The sequence below is a fragment of the Chiroxiphia lanceolata genome, chromosome 13, assembly GCF_009829145.1.
Source record: "Chiroxiphia lanceolata isolate bChiLan1 chromosome 13, bChiLan1.pri, whole genome shotgun sequence".
NCBI lineage: Eukaryota > Metazoa > Chordata > Aves > Passeriformes > Pipridae > Chiroxiphia > Chiroxiphia lanceolata.
In genome coordinates, this window is record NC_045649.1 from 19,755,507 (window position 1) to 19,769,139 (window position 13,633).

At 40.3% G+C, this 13,633-nt stretch overlaps 1 protein-coding gene across 1 annotated transcript in view; it reads right to left on the reverse strand.

Moving 5' to 3' along the window:
* The window catches only part of LOC116793472 (protein BEAN1-like), a 54,158-nt gene that overhangs the window by 21,194 nt on the left and 19,331 nt on the right, over positions 1-13,633 (reverse strand).

The following is a 13,633-nucleotide window of genomic DNA, read 5'->3' on the forward strand; positions in this document are numbered from 1 at the left end:
TTATGGCTTTTCCCTGGCAAAATTCTTTGTAACATGAATTGAACGATGCTGAAAGAACCTAACTGCACATGGAGGAATGTGCACATCCCAAAATTTGAGCTCCAAGCAGAACAGAAGAATTCCACGTTGTTAAAGGCGGGAAAAAACTCCAATATATATATAAATTTATTATTTAAATTCAATAATAAATCTGCTTAAGGGAGAATAGCTCCAGTAATTTACTCCCAAGTCAAATATCCTTTTGAGACAAGCTACAGAGAGAGTATCAGAAGTTAAACTGGAAGTTTTCCTTAGAGAATCAACCAGTGATATGTGTGAATTAATTTCCCACAGATGTATTTATGGGGGATTGCAGTGCTAAGGGAGGGGAGGTAAATGGTAGAAATTATGTGAAAAAGGATTCAGGATCTAAGCAGATAAAATATCCCCCCACTCCCCTCCCAAATTAAAAGGAAATCTCCCATTTTCTGCTCAGGATCAGACAATCAGACTTATTGATGCATAAATTCCTGGAGGTGCCTGTGTACAAAGACTGGGTGTTCAGTATGGCCTGGATATACTTTTGTGTCTGGCTTTATGCCATTTGAACAGATAAAGAATTTGTTTCCTACAGAAACCAAGGCCAACAAAATTTTTCTCTTTTGAATATTCTGTGAATATTTGGTTTAGGAAGTGCAAGTGTTTTTTACATGGATAGGTGTCAGCAGATAGTTCTCAGTAACGTTTTTCCACTCTTTTCCTTTGGGAGATTCCACTCAGTGTTGCAGTCCCAATAAATTAAAAAGAAGACATTGGCTTCAAGCCAATGTATGTTATCATTGGCTGATGCTTGAGCTTGAGAGAACCAACTAGAAGCACAAAAAAAAGTGGACCTAAAATGTAGTGGGGTTTTTCTTAATTTTCTAGAAGCACTTGACCATTGGCTGAGGAACTTCATGAGCAATTAAGACACACAGCCAAGAAATGTGCTGAGTTTTTACCAAGTATTTTATACCAAAAAAGAAAATTGAGTTCTTTGAAAATTTAACTGATGCTGTAACATTAAATCAAAAGGTTATGGACAACTGAGTTCCTTAATAGTGTTAGTGCAAAGAGATTTGGGGTAGGGGATATGTTTGAGGGGGAGATTCTGCTGATCTTATGGCCCTTGAGCTAGAACTTAACTTCCTCAAACTTTACAAAATTCTGACCATGCTACTCCTTTGTACATTTTTTAGCTCTCTCTCTTGGTAATGTGTCCAAAAAGTGTACATTCTTGCTGACATTCCAAAGCCTTGTTTATTTATATTTTTGAAAATTCTCTCTTTGAAATATGCAAACATCACAGCAGTGACAATTTAAATCCCAGTGGTGGGGGGCTGACACCTGAACTGAAAGTACTGGCAGGTAATTTACTGGGAACTTTGGCTGATTTGCAAAGGTGAAATAAAGATGGACTTTGTTGCCAGCCTGCTGAGAAATGAGCCTGGGGTGGGAGGTGGCCCCGTGCACTATCATTTCAATTTGAAGTCAAAGAGTGCTGAAATGGAGATGGTCATAAACTTCTGTCAGTGGGAGAGAAAAGAGGCTTCAGTGCGAAAAACAAAGAGGCTGAAGTGAGTGCTCTCAGGTCTTTTAAAGCTTGGGACAGATACTAAATGATCCTCTAAATAGGAAGAGGGGCTGTCTAAGGAAAAGAAGAGTAGACTAGATGGGTTTTTTTCAGTTGTGTATGGAAGCCAGCTGGTATCTTAACATATTGACCCTTTGGGACATTCCTGTGGTGCCACCCAGTGTGAGCACTGATATTTGGACCTATTTTTGCTTTATAGCAAGCCCTGTACTGCACAGTGACTTCAGATAGGAAGTCCTCTGTCATGTGCTCTGCACTAGTACTTGAGGTGTTTTATTTCAAGACACACCATTTATCTACCACATTCTCAGGGCTTCCTCAGCTGTCCAAAAATCTTGTCTATTTTATCCCTTGCTTGTCACCACCCTGGCTCTTTCTGGGTTTTTTGTGCTTTTAATCTAATTGAACCCAGTGTCTTGCAAAGAGATGTATTGCAATATTGCTTTATTAGAAGGAATGAATAAATCACCTTAGCCCAGCTTCTGACAAAATATAGACTTGACAAACATCTCCTAAGGCACTATTTTCAATGTGAAGCTGTGAGTCCAGTCCTCCAGACTTTACACTCTGACTTACTACTATGTACAAACAACTACAGAATGAGAGGCTGTGTTGAAATAAATTCTTTGGGTTTGAATTTTTGGGGGGCAAAAGTATATGTAACACATTTTTCTCCTTTTATCCAAATACATCTTCTTATGATAAACTCTACATCCTGTATGTAAAAATGCTATGAGGTTTCTTTCAGAATAGAAGTGCATTCTGAAAATGCATGTGAAGCCCATATATACAATACCCATAACTGAGTCGTGACTTTTTTTGGTTTGGGAAAAGTTGTATTTCTTTCCATGCAACTGCAAATTGTAAACAATACATGCATAAATACTTCATATCTAATCTTCTAAATATGAATTATATGGGCTGCACAAACTATTGCTTTTATCCAGTGATGGGAGCTGTGTAACTACCTGGACATGGGCACAAATGGAACATGGCTGGGTGAACACTTAATTTAGAGTGAAGACTAGTGGAAAATTGCCTACAAACTATCCACTCAGTGTCAGACAATAAATTATCAATCTGCAGAATCCCTTAAATGGCACATTATATTATTTTATTCAGTGCTGCTGCATCTCAACAGAGCAGTTGTAAATGACTCCACTTAACTGAAAGAGGTGTAGCACAAATTGACTTTTTTTTTGTATGTCGTACTTTCTTGTTCCCACTAACCTGTCTTTAAAGAGAGACTTGTGATCCCTTTCTAACTCAGCCCCAAGTGATGTGGAAGTGTCAGTTGGTCACATCCTGGCAGAGCGAAATATCTTGGTACGTAGATGTGTCCTGGGAGCTCAGTTCACCCAAGATACAGCCATTCTTCCTCATTCTGCTTATGTCCCAGAAGAGAAAGAAAGGAAAATCTCTTCTCTCCATTATGAAATAGTTGAGTTTGGGGTTAGTAGTGTGTTGTTTTGTTTCTTTTTTTTCCCCAAAGGCACAGCAGAGGTGGCTGTGGTCTCTGTGATGGATTTTCTTTGTACCCTTTAAAAATCAGAGATTATTTTAAGGTTGGATCCTGCTAAGATAACCTAATATCTTCCTTTGGTTTACAATCTATCATGGCCTGGAGTTGTGTCAGGGCAGGCTCAGGTTGGATCTCAGCAAAAGGTTCTTCCCCCAGAGGCTGGTTGGGCACTGCCCAGGCTCCCCAGGGCAGTGGGCACAGCCCCAAGGCTGCCAGAGCTCCAGGAGGGTTTGGCTGATCCTCTGGGGCACAGGGGGTGACTCTTGGGGCTGGACCTGTGCAGGGTTTAATGTTGAACTCGATGATCCTTGTGGGTCCTTTCCAACTCAACACATTCTGGGATTCTGTGATATTAATAAGGATGATAATTCATGTTAGGACTGGTGGAGAAGATGAGACATGGAGGGGTTCTGTTTACCAGACTGAAATGTGCAAGAACAGCTCCTGAAGAAGGGTTGATGAGTTGTACTGAAAGGATTTTTTGTGCAGAATCATCCACCTCTTCAACCCATCATCCTCAGACACTCCTTGCCTGAGGACAGGCTGGCCTTGGTGATGATGTGCTGAGCTGGAGCTGAAGCACAGGGACAGAAGGTGGTGTTACATGGACACCCTGGGTTAGTACAGGCTGTTTGGGGATGGTGATCTAACACTCCTATTACCTTGAAATACACTGTATTAACAAAGTGAGCAGGACTGGAAATGAGTAGGGGGAAGGTCAGTTTAGGATAGTGCACAGTATCCCCTGATCTTTAAATAATCACAACTAAGCATCTCAAAGCCTGAAGCAATTTAAAGCATGTTCCTGATATTTTTATTATTTAAATCCCTGGTTGGACAGTGTGGGAATGTGCAGTCTCTTCCTCAAGGGAGCTGAGTGATAGATGTCAGGAAGAAGCTGACAGTTCCCAGTGAGGCCCACGGATACACTAAATTAGTGGAATTAACCACGATTTTGTTGACTGTACCTTTATGAACAGTTCTTGTTCAAAGATGGTTTAGTCTGGCCAAGAGTGCCTGGTTGGATGCTGCACTTGCTGCTGCCCTGGGGCACAAGACTGGCACTGCTGCTGCTCTGCTCGTTGCTGTAGCTGCCAGACAGGAGCTCTCAAAAGGGGCAAGGGAGGGGTGGGACAAAAACAAGCTGAAAAAGGGTTTGGATCACAGGTGCTGCCTTTGTCCAGAGCATCCCCACAGCAAGGGAGAGAGGGACGTCACTCAAGCCATTGAATGCAAAGGCCTCATAGGAGATAAATCTTTCATTAAAAAAAGTCTCTGTTGGATTCAAAGCTGTTCCATTGGATCCTGAGAAGGGTTTAAACCTCACTCAGGCTTAAATTCCAGGGTGTGATCTGCTTATGGGAGCCAAAAGAAGTGATCATGATGACAAGAACAGGGAAGGCTATTTTGTATATTGTATATATCTTATTCACTTGTAGCAAAGTTGAGAAAATGAGTGGATGACTGGAATAGTCTGGGAAATGTCCTCTCTGTAAATCAGTTTTACAGACATACAAATACTATGGGGAAAGGAATTTTCAACCCAGGAGGCCCAGGAGCCTGTTTAATTCTCTCACACTGCTCTCACACACAGTTCTCCTGTAGGCTTTTCTGATTTCCACACAGAAAATTAAACTGCCTCTTAAGCTACAGTTGATATTCAATAATAACTGTGTAGGGATTGCTTCGAACTTTTACCTCAGTGAGGCCTATCTCTTGGAAAGGTACTTAGTAGTTATTTGACAAAGCTGATTAATAAATAAATTTTTGCTGTCAGTTGCTGTATCAGTGACATTTTAACAGTTCCCCAAAGCAGATGATATTAATTATTATCTCTAAATTTGCAGTAAAACTCCTCCTATATAAATGGTTAACTAGTCTTGCCTGATTATTGCTCTTGTGGGAGATACTTCAGCATAATCCAAACCCATATGAATTCAACTAACCAGGCAGGACCCAGGAATGCAGACTGTTTCCCTGCAGCTCACATTGTCTCTTTTCTTTTTTCACTGTGCATATATTTCCTAATCAGAATTAAATATTTTCACTGATTAATAGTAGAAAATCAAAACCTTATTCAGACTGAGACTGTGTCCTGGGGTGATTCAGCTTTGTCTGATGTCTGCTGCTTACAGTGAATTTGGAGCACACTTGCAGGTACAAAAGCTGCCCATGACATTGAGAAGCTCCTCCGAGGCAGAAAGTGTGGCCTCTCCTCTGAGGTCGCTGCCTCTGCCTTTTATCACCTCTGCTGGCTATCAGATAATGGCTTTTTCTCTTCTTGCATTGACATCCTTATTATGGAGCCAGAATGAGCGAGATTGGATCACCAGCAGCCTGCAAATTGAGAATGTCAGGAGCAAAGAGAATGTGGCTGCATAAGGGCTCAGGAAATAAATCTTTTCAGATGGTGTGGTTTAGGGCATTATGTTGATGTCACAGAAGCTTGTATGGCTGCTGTTTCAAATTAACAGGAAAAATCTTCCAGTTTTCATATCCATTGGCTATTTTATCAACACTGATAAATACCACTGCAGAGAAACAAATCACTCTGGAAGTATTACAGCCCACTTTCTGATGGACAAGATATTTTCCCCCCTATTTTCTCATATTCAAAGTACTTTGAACTAACACAGTTTTGTAAGCAGGACTCAAACCTATTCCTTTCCTAAGGAACTCTGTATTAAGCCTTGGAAATAAGAATGATGAGAATCCTCTTTTACTCATTAAAGAAAAGTTACCTTCATAACTCAGATCCAACTCAGGATGGAAGTGACTTGACCAGGAAAAAGGCAACATACTTTTTCTTTTATTGTGAGAAACTCTGTTTTTTTGGCATGTAAGCTTCTCATATAGAATTTTGGAAAAAAAATATAGCCATAGTAATTTTTCTTAAGATTTAAAAAAATATAATTGGCAAATAATTGTATATTTTACCTTGGCAGTCTGTCTGCTTGAACTGTGATCTTGATGTCTCATGTCTTTAGGAGGCTGAGCTCTGTCTGAACTGTATCTAATGTGACCTAAAGTTGACACTCATGGCGTTTGGAGGAATGACTGATGTTTACTGCTTAGAGAATACTGACAACTCAAATACTGATGTAACTGGTTGTGTAAGGCATGGGGTGCTAAGACAGAAAGCTGTTAAATGCTGGAATCCTCAGATCTTCCTTTAAGAGTTGGGATCATACGTGATGTGTCTCAGGCTTTCTTTCAAGGTGATATGAATTTTTAAAAATAATTAAAATGGTTTGCAGTGCTGTTCTGCACTCCCACATGAATTATGGTGATGATGTTGCAGAGTACACAGAACCTGGAGTATAACTTACATTATCATTTGTATCTATAAAAGCTACAACAGTATCTGCCTGCATAAATCAAGGGGTTTTCTTGTGCCATTAAGAAGTGATCTAATACCCTCAGATTTCATCTGAATAGGAATAGGGTTTCTGCTTAGACAGCTGCAGGAATGTCAATAATAGCAAACCAGATATTGATTCCTGGGACAGTTTCAATCACCTGGTTTCTTTTTTGCTAAAGGAGACACTGAAATTCAAGGGCACTGAAAGATCTGTAGAAATTAAATACTCAAACATTACTACTCACAAAAATAGGGGGGGAAAATCCCTATTGCTTATTGTAGAAAACCCATTTGGTGAAAGGGTTGGTGAATGGGAGTGTATTTATCTTTGTCTGGCAGAGCTGGATCAGCCCCAAAGAGGGGACAACACTCACCCCAGTGAGGGGGTAGAAAAGGTGCCTCCCCCAGCTGACGGGCAATGGGGTTTCTCCTGGAGTAGCAAAACATTCTGCTGCCTAATAAGTTCATTTTATAGGTTCCACATAGTTCCTTCTCCTAAACAATGTGGTGTTGGTTGCTCTTTCATTTGAGGTGGCAGAGGAAGGACTTTAAAAGCAAACATAACCCCCCATCCCAATGTGCACTTTCAGGAAGTGCATTTATTTGCCTCTCTCAATATAAGCTGCAATGTGTATATTGTGAGTATTTTAAACAGAAAATGTAGTTTCCACTTCAAGGCCAGTTTCCCCACGGGGTTCACATCATCTCTGGCAGCTGGGAAGTCAGAAGAGGGCCTGAGCTGGCCCCAAACACATGTGTGCTATGAAGGGCTGATATTTAGACACCCTGAGAATCATCTCTGTGTGCTTCAACATATCCCTCCCTGAGAGTTGAAAGTCTAGGCTGCAGGTACTCCTCCTTGGTCCTAAAACAAAGCTATCTATTATAAAATAAAAGGTGATTTTAAAAAGGGAATATTTCTAATGGAAACAGAAATTCAGTGTGCATTTCTCTGCATTGTAACCACGTGAGATTGAGTAAGAATAATAATGGAAAAAGCAGAGTAAGGCTGGAACAAGATCTTGGGCTTTTCCTGTGAGCAAAAGGTTTCTGAAACTATACTCCATTTAAAAAATTACATGTTATGGGACAGCTGATTAAATTTTGAATCCAAAGGGTTTGTAAATCCCTCTGTAATGATCAGTGTTGTGTGTAGATTAGAACCCCTGCAATGCCAACACAGCACCCTGGACAACGTCTGACTCTGGAACACTGACTGGGTTTAAGGCTTGTTAGTTTTTGTGGCTTTTAAACAAAAAGGGGCCAGAAAATGGTTCAGTCCCAGAAAGTAAATGTGCCCTGCATGGCTGGTTCTAATAAAACTATCTAAATGAAAGCTCTTTTAGGGATACTGCCTGGAAGTATCCAGGGATACCATCCAGCTCCCACCTTCTTGAAGTTCAATCTGTGTTAAATGTCACTAACTGTTGTTCTTCTATTAATAGTCATAGTGGAAATGTGTCTGTTAAATTGTTCCCATTGTCTCCAATGCAGAGGAAAAAAAGAGAATTTTTGAGCAAAGATACAGGATTTTTGGTGGAGAAACTAGAATTTAGGCTGATGTAAAATCCCCTTCTATACCCCTTCAAATGCATGGGTAGATCCATGAAGAGAGATATGAACAACTTCAAACCAGAAAGGGGAATAATTTCTGTTCCTGGTTGTCCTGATCACACACAACTGCAGAGGGATTTTAATCTACATATTTGCTAAGAGCAATTGCTGATTAACAGAAAGGAATAAAAAAAATATGGAGTTCTTTCTTCTGTTTCCTCTTACCTGCCTTAATTATTCATTTTAACTGTGTGCTGGCAGATCAGGGTTATTTGTCAGGTGCTAAATGAGGCTGAGAGGATCCATGTGGAGCTGCCAGTTAAGGTGCTTCAATCCAAACCAGCTAAACATCTTCCCTACCAAAAGGAAATCTTGTGTCACAGGAGAACCCAGAATGTCCTTCAGTGTAGAGAGTTCACAGCAGAATTTATCACCATCTAAAAAAAACTGATAAATTTAAATTTGTGGACTAATAACTGCTTGAAATGTCCTTCAATGTAGAGAGTTCACAGCAGAATTTATCACCATCTAAAAGAAACTGATAAATTTAAATTTGTGGACTAATAACTGCTTGAAATGGTTTGATGTGCTGCTGCTTCAGTTATGGGGTGAACAGAGGGAGCTCTTCATTTTCTGGTGCATGAACAGCCAGATTAAGAGAAATGCAATGAGGAAATTTTATATTCTTTGCATGAGTAGACAATGAATTTTTTTGGTGAAGGAACTGAGAGCATGAAAATAGCTCCTAATTTATATGACACAGTAGAAATGCAGTGTGTGAGCTGCAGAAAAATGAATGGTATTTTGAAAATGTTTGTTCGTGGAAGAGATGTTGCACTGAAAGTAAAAAAAAGGGGAAAATGATGCTCAGAAAATACAGAAACCTTGAACATCAATTGCTTAAGGCAAGAGCAGTGCAATGACAGATTACTGAGATTTCAACAAAAATAAGTTTAGAAAAGGTGGTTGTTTTCTGTTTAAAGCCTCTTGTTCTTTAGTGTAAGCATGAACTCCTGATGGTTATGGTAACTGGAAAGGGATTAGTAAAAAAGCTGAGATGAGTCTCATATTAATTATTAAAAAGCTAACAGTCAGTGTTGATCTACTGCAGAGAAGTGAACTCAGAATTACCCTATTGCCTGAAAGCAATGTTTAAATCTATGTTACCTCTGAGAAAGAGCTGTTCACCTGCTACTCTGAATTATAAAAACATGAACCTCAGAGGGTGTCCTCAATAAAATTGTACTGGCAAAAATGCTGCATGGCAATGGAAAGTGGATATTTTTTGATTGTTTTAATAATTTATGTTTTTGAAAAAATCCAAAGTGCCCACTGTCCCAAAGCTTGGGGAAAACCATGGAATGGGAAAGGTTTGAAGTCTCTGCATGACTCACATAGTTCCTGGAACTCCTCATTCTTTTCTGGTGCATAACAAGGTGTCTTCTGAGGGGTCCCAACCAAGGTGGAGGTGTCCGGAAAATGCTCCAGCCTTGTGTTCATGGCCTGGAGAAGGGAGAGGTCCTGTCTCCCACTGTAATTGGGTAAGGGAAAGTGGTTTGAAATTATTTGTGGTGTTTTTTTTGTTTGATGGCTTCTGTGGTTTGATTTTTTTTGTTTGTTTGTGTGTGGTTTTCGTTTCTGTTTGTTGGGGTTGGTTTGTTTGCCTTTTATAGCTACTGAAGATAAAGGGACAGATTGCAATTTTTACCAAGGAAGGTATAACTATGCAACAATAAATCCTGTTTGAACCCCTGCTGCCTTCTTAATGGCTTTGCACTGATATTAATTGGAGAAATGTCCTGGAAATGTTAACAAGGATAACCTCTGTGTTTTCTAGAGCTACATCTACAGGTTTATGATGGTCAGCCTGTCCATGTTGTGCTACCACAATTTGTTTTAAAGGCTGTACTGGACAGCGTTTAGTGCAGGGACTTTTCCTTTAGATCCTCTGCTCTCCCTTGAGCTGCCAGCATGGGAGACAGGAACTATCCTGATGCTTGGACTATTACAATAACTGATGGATTCATATTTACCATGTCATTTGTTAATACTATCTTGTTAAGTCTGTCTGGGAACAAGATCACAGATTTTTCTAAGTATCAGCTGCTGCATAGTTTCCTAAAATACCAGATTTTAGGGCTGGGACAAGGAAGAGAGTGTTGATGATAAAACAGATGGCCTAGATGCTGGCAGTACACCTGACTGGGGTGGGGTGGGCAACATTGTTGTTTCAGAGGGTTTTTTGCTTCAGAAAGAAAGTCACTGCTCCTGCTCATCTCCCATGTTGTTTGGAGATAAACATTTCCTGAGGAGAGACTGGAGGTGGCCTAACAATGTGTTATTCCTCATGTTGCCCTTTGTCAGTGTTTCATTATTTTGCTTTATATTCCTTAAAAATTGGGAGATGTAAGTCACATTCCTGTACCGTCTTTGTGTGTTTTGTTTTTACTCTGATTAACTCCTTTCTCCAGAAATTAGGATGTTCCATTATACCTGTCTCATTTTATCATCAAGTAAATTGTCTGTCCTTCTTGTTAGTTCATATTCCACAGAAATATTTCCAGAATGGGGGTCCTGTAGTACTTTGTGAAGCCTGTGCTTTCTCCTATATCCAGTGTAGTATTTGGAGCAAGAAAACCTTTGGAGCCCAACAAAAGCCTGTAGACTGAACTCACTGTATCTCATTGATTAATCTCTCTTGTATTTTCACTGACTGATCTCTCTGATTCTGCACCAGTTATTTACTTCTAAATATTTCTGCTGCACTGTCTGGTACACTACATTCCCAGCATTGAGAATCAGGATTCTTTCAGCAAAGGATATGCAAAAAAGAGGTAGCTGCCAAGCACAGGGATACACTCTTTATTCTGACGGTGTTAAACTAGTTTCAAGGAAGGGAAATGCATCTGTGCACTGCTGACACTGAGCCAGCAGCTTCAGTGTGAGGGAGCAGAGAGAACAGTGATATTTGTAATCTCCTGCTCACTGCAAATAAATTCTGTGTCTCTCTTCTGGAGTTTGCTTCCCTGAGTCAGCAGAGTTCATTTACATTTTGGTGCCATCTACAAGAATTTTGCCAACACAGCTTATTACTGCAAACATTGTGTCAGCTCTGGCATTTCCCTGGGCTGGGAGAATCCCCAGAGTGGCTGTGTTTGTTCTGAGCAAGGCTTGGAGGCTCCCAGGGAGCAGTGAAGCCTTCACCCCTCCTGCCCCTCACCCTCTGCAGCACCATCCCCTGAGTGTGCCACCACAACCCCTTATGGCCACGGTGGGAATAAACACCTTTCCCACAACTGTTTTATTCTGGAAGCAGGATTGGGACCTGGGGCAGACACAGGGTTGGTCCCCAGGCCTGGTTCCCAGAGCAAGATGCACAAACAACTGCACTGATAGGAGGTGGGAGAGCCACGATGTGGTGACGGGGCTCACCCAGGGACACCGAGCAGATCCAACCCTGGGACAGCAGGAATTCCACTTTAATCCAGCACTCCTGTGCCAGACAACTGAATCCATGGGAAAGAAAGGTTATCCCTGTAACTACATTAAAAGGATGCTTTAATTTGCAGCAAAGAATCTTTTCCCCCCTAAAAGTTAGGACAGTGCCTGTTCCAGAGGTTGGGAAGGATCAGTGCATTAGGCAGGAGCCTTATTTAAGTCAAACCCAGAACTCTTTAGTCTTTCCCATCTCCCTGCTTTGTGCATTTCTCTGGCTCTCCCAGGCAGCAGGATTGAGGTGATTACTTCTCCTTCTCTCCTCAGAGAGAGCGTCATCAGGGTTTCTTTTGTTTATAAACACCATTTCCTAGTTCTGTGAATTACTGTTTTGTGCAAGGTTCACCAGTGATGCTCAGTTAGATAGATCAGAATATTTTGCTATTTACCACTACCTATATTTTCCTCCTACCCTGCTTATGTATTTAAATATAATCTGCATTTATTTGTCATTATTCTCTCAAGCCTAGGAGGTATAAACATTCTCTTGTAGTGTAGTGATAGCAACAAGTTTCTTCTGTTCTCCACTGAGATAGAACAAACCACATTATTTCAGTTATGACTCAAGGCAATTTGAATTTAGGATTTCAAGGAGCCTTTATGCCCCCGGGCCCTGCTGACTGTTTTCTATTCTCTCTGTATTTTTCCTCTCATTCTCAATTTCCACTAACTCACGTTTCATAAAGCCAATGTGCCAAAAACTGCATTCTGCTCTTTGTTTATAAAGAGACTGTGGACAAAGAAGTTGGGCTCAGTTCAGGAAGGGGCTGCATATTCTAAAACTGTCATGCTTTTACCTATTTACATTGCAGGAGGGTATTTTGCCTCACTGATGGGCCTCTCTTGTTGTTTTGGAAGTTTATATTATAGAAGTGTTAAAATAAAAATTACTGAAATGTTTCAAAATAACTTTTTCTGAAATTCATAGACTTCATATAACCGGGGAAGGAAAAGGCACATCAAGGTAACTCTTTTAACTAGAAGAGCTCCTTGTCTGTGTTTGAGGGTTTATGGAACAGCCTTTGGCAGCTGCCTTGATAGAAACTTCCCTTTTAAACCTTGGCTTCTCTTCCTGCAAAAATATTCACAGAAATACGTTAATATATTTCAAAATATAAGAGTACCACTGATCATTTCTCACCATGAAACTGAGCTGGTCATTCTTTATATCCTGTCAGATAATTTACTGTCATTACCTCTACCTTGGAAATAGCTGTATTCAGCAGAATTGAGCATTTTCTCAGTTCACAGATCATCAGCAGAATGACTGTCCCGTTGCTGGAGGACCTGGCATTGGTGTCTGTGCTCGATAGTCCTTTTTTAAGGTTCCTCATTTCCATTAGTTATTGTTGGAGTCTCCATCTGGGAGGCAAAAGGGGCCAGGCTTTCATTTCACATTTACTGTGGGCCACAATTCTGTGCTTAGTTCTTATTTTCTAAACCCTTTATTCTTTTTAGCTAGATGCTTATGAAAAGAAAAGTTGTCAAATTAGAGATGCACAACATGGATAAAAGTTCTGCTCTAATTAACAATTACTTGGGGGCTATTGCAGTTATGGCCATAGTTCATGTCTGCTTTCAGGAGCTGGGAGTGCATCAGCAGGATTCTCTATATCAGGCAAGATTAACACATAGTGACACTCAGCAGGCAGTGCAATGTACATTAAATAAAACTTAATGCCAACAAAGATAACAGGAAAAATATACTGAATAAACACAGCAGTACTGGAAGAAGCAGCCTTCCAAATTTATCCTTAGAAAGGATAAGTAAAAGTTGTAAGAGAAGAGGGTATTGCTGTTGTTAGTTTTGGTAATCCAGACTTAGGTAATATATGAAATTTGTAACAAGCCCAGCAACAGCATTTTCGTTTGGGTGCATTTTGTTGTAGCAGAGGAAGAGCCGACAGTGACTTTGACACCAAGCTAAATTCTCCTACTAAGCACTGACAGATTCCATGAATGCTCCAAAGAACTGAAACCTCTCTGAAGGTCAAAGCATTTCCTTGTGACTGAGCAAGTAATGAAGAAGTAAGACTAACAAGCAGCACTGAATTCAGAACTACAGAGATTTCTTAAAATATCATTACAA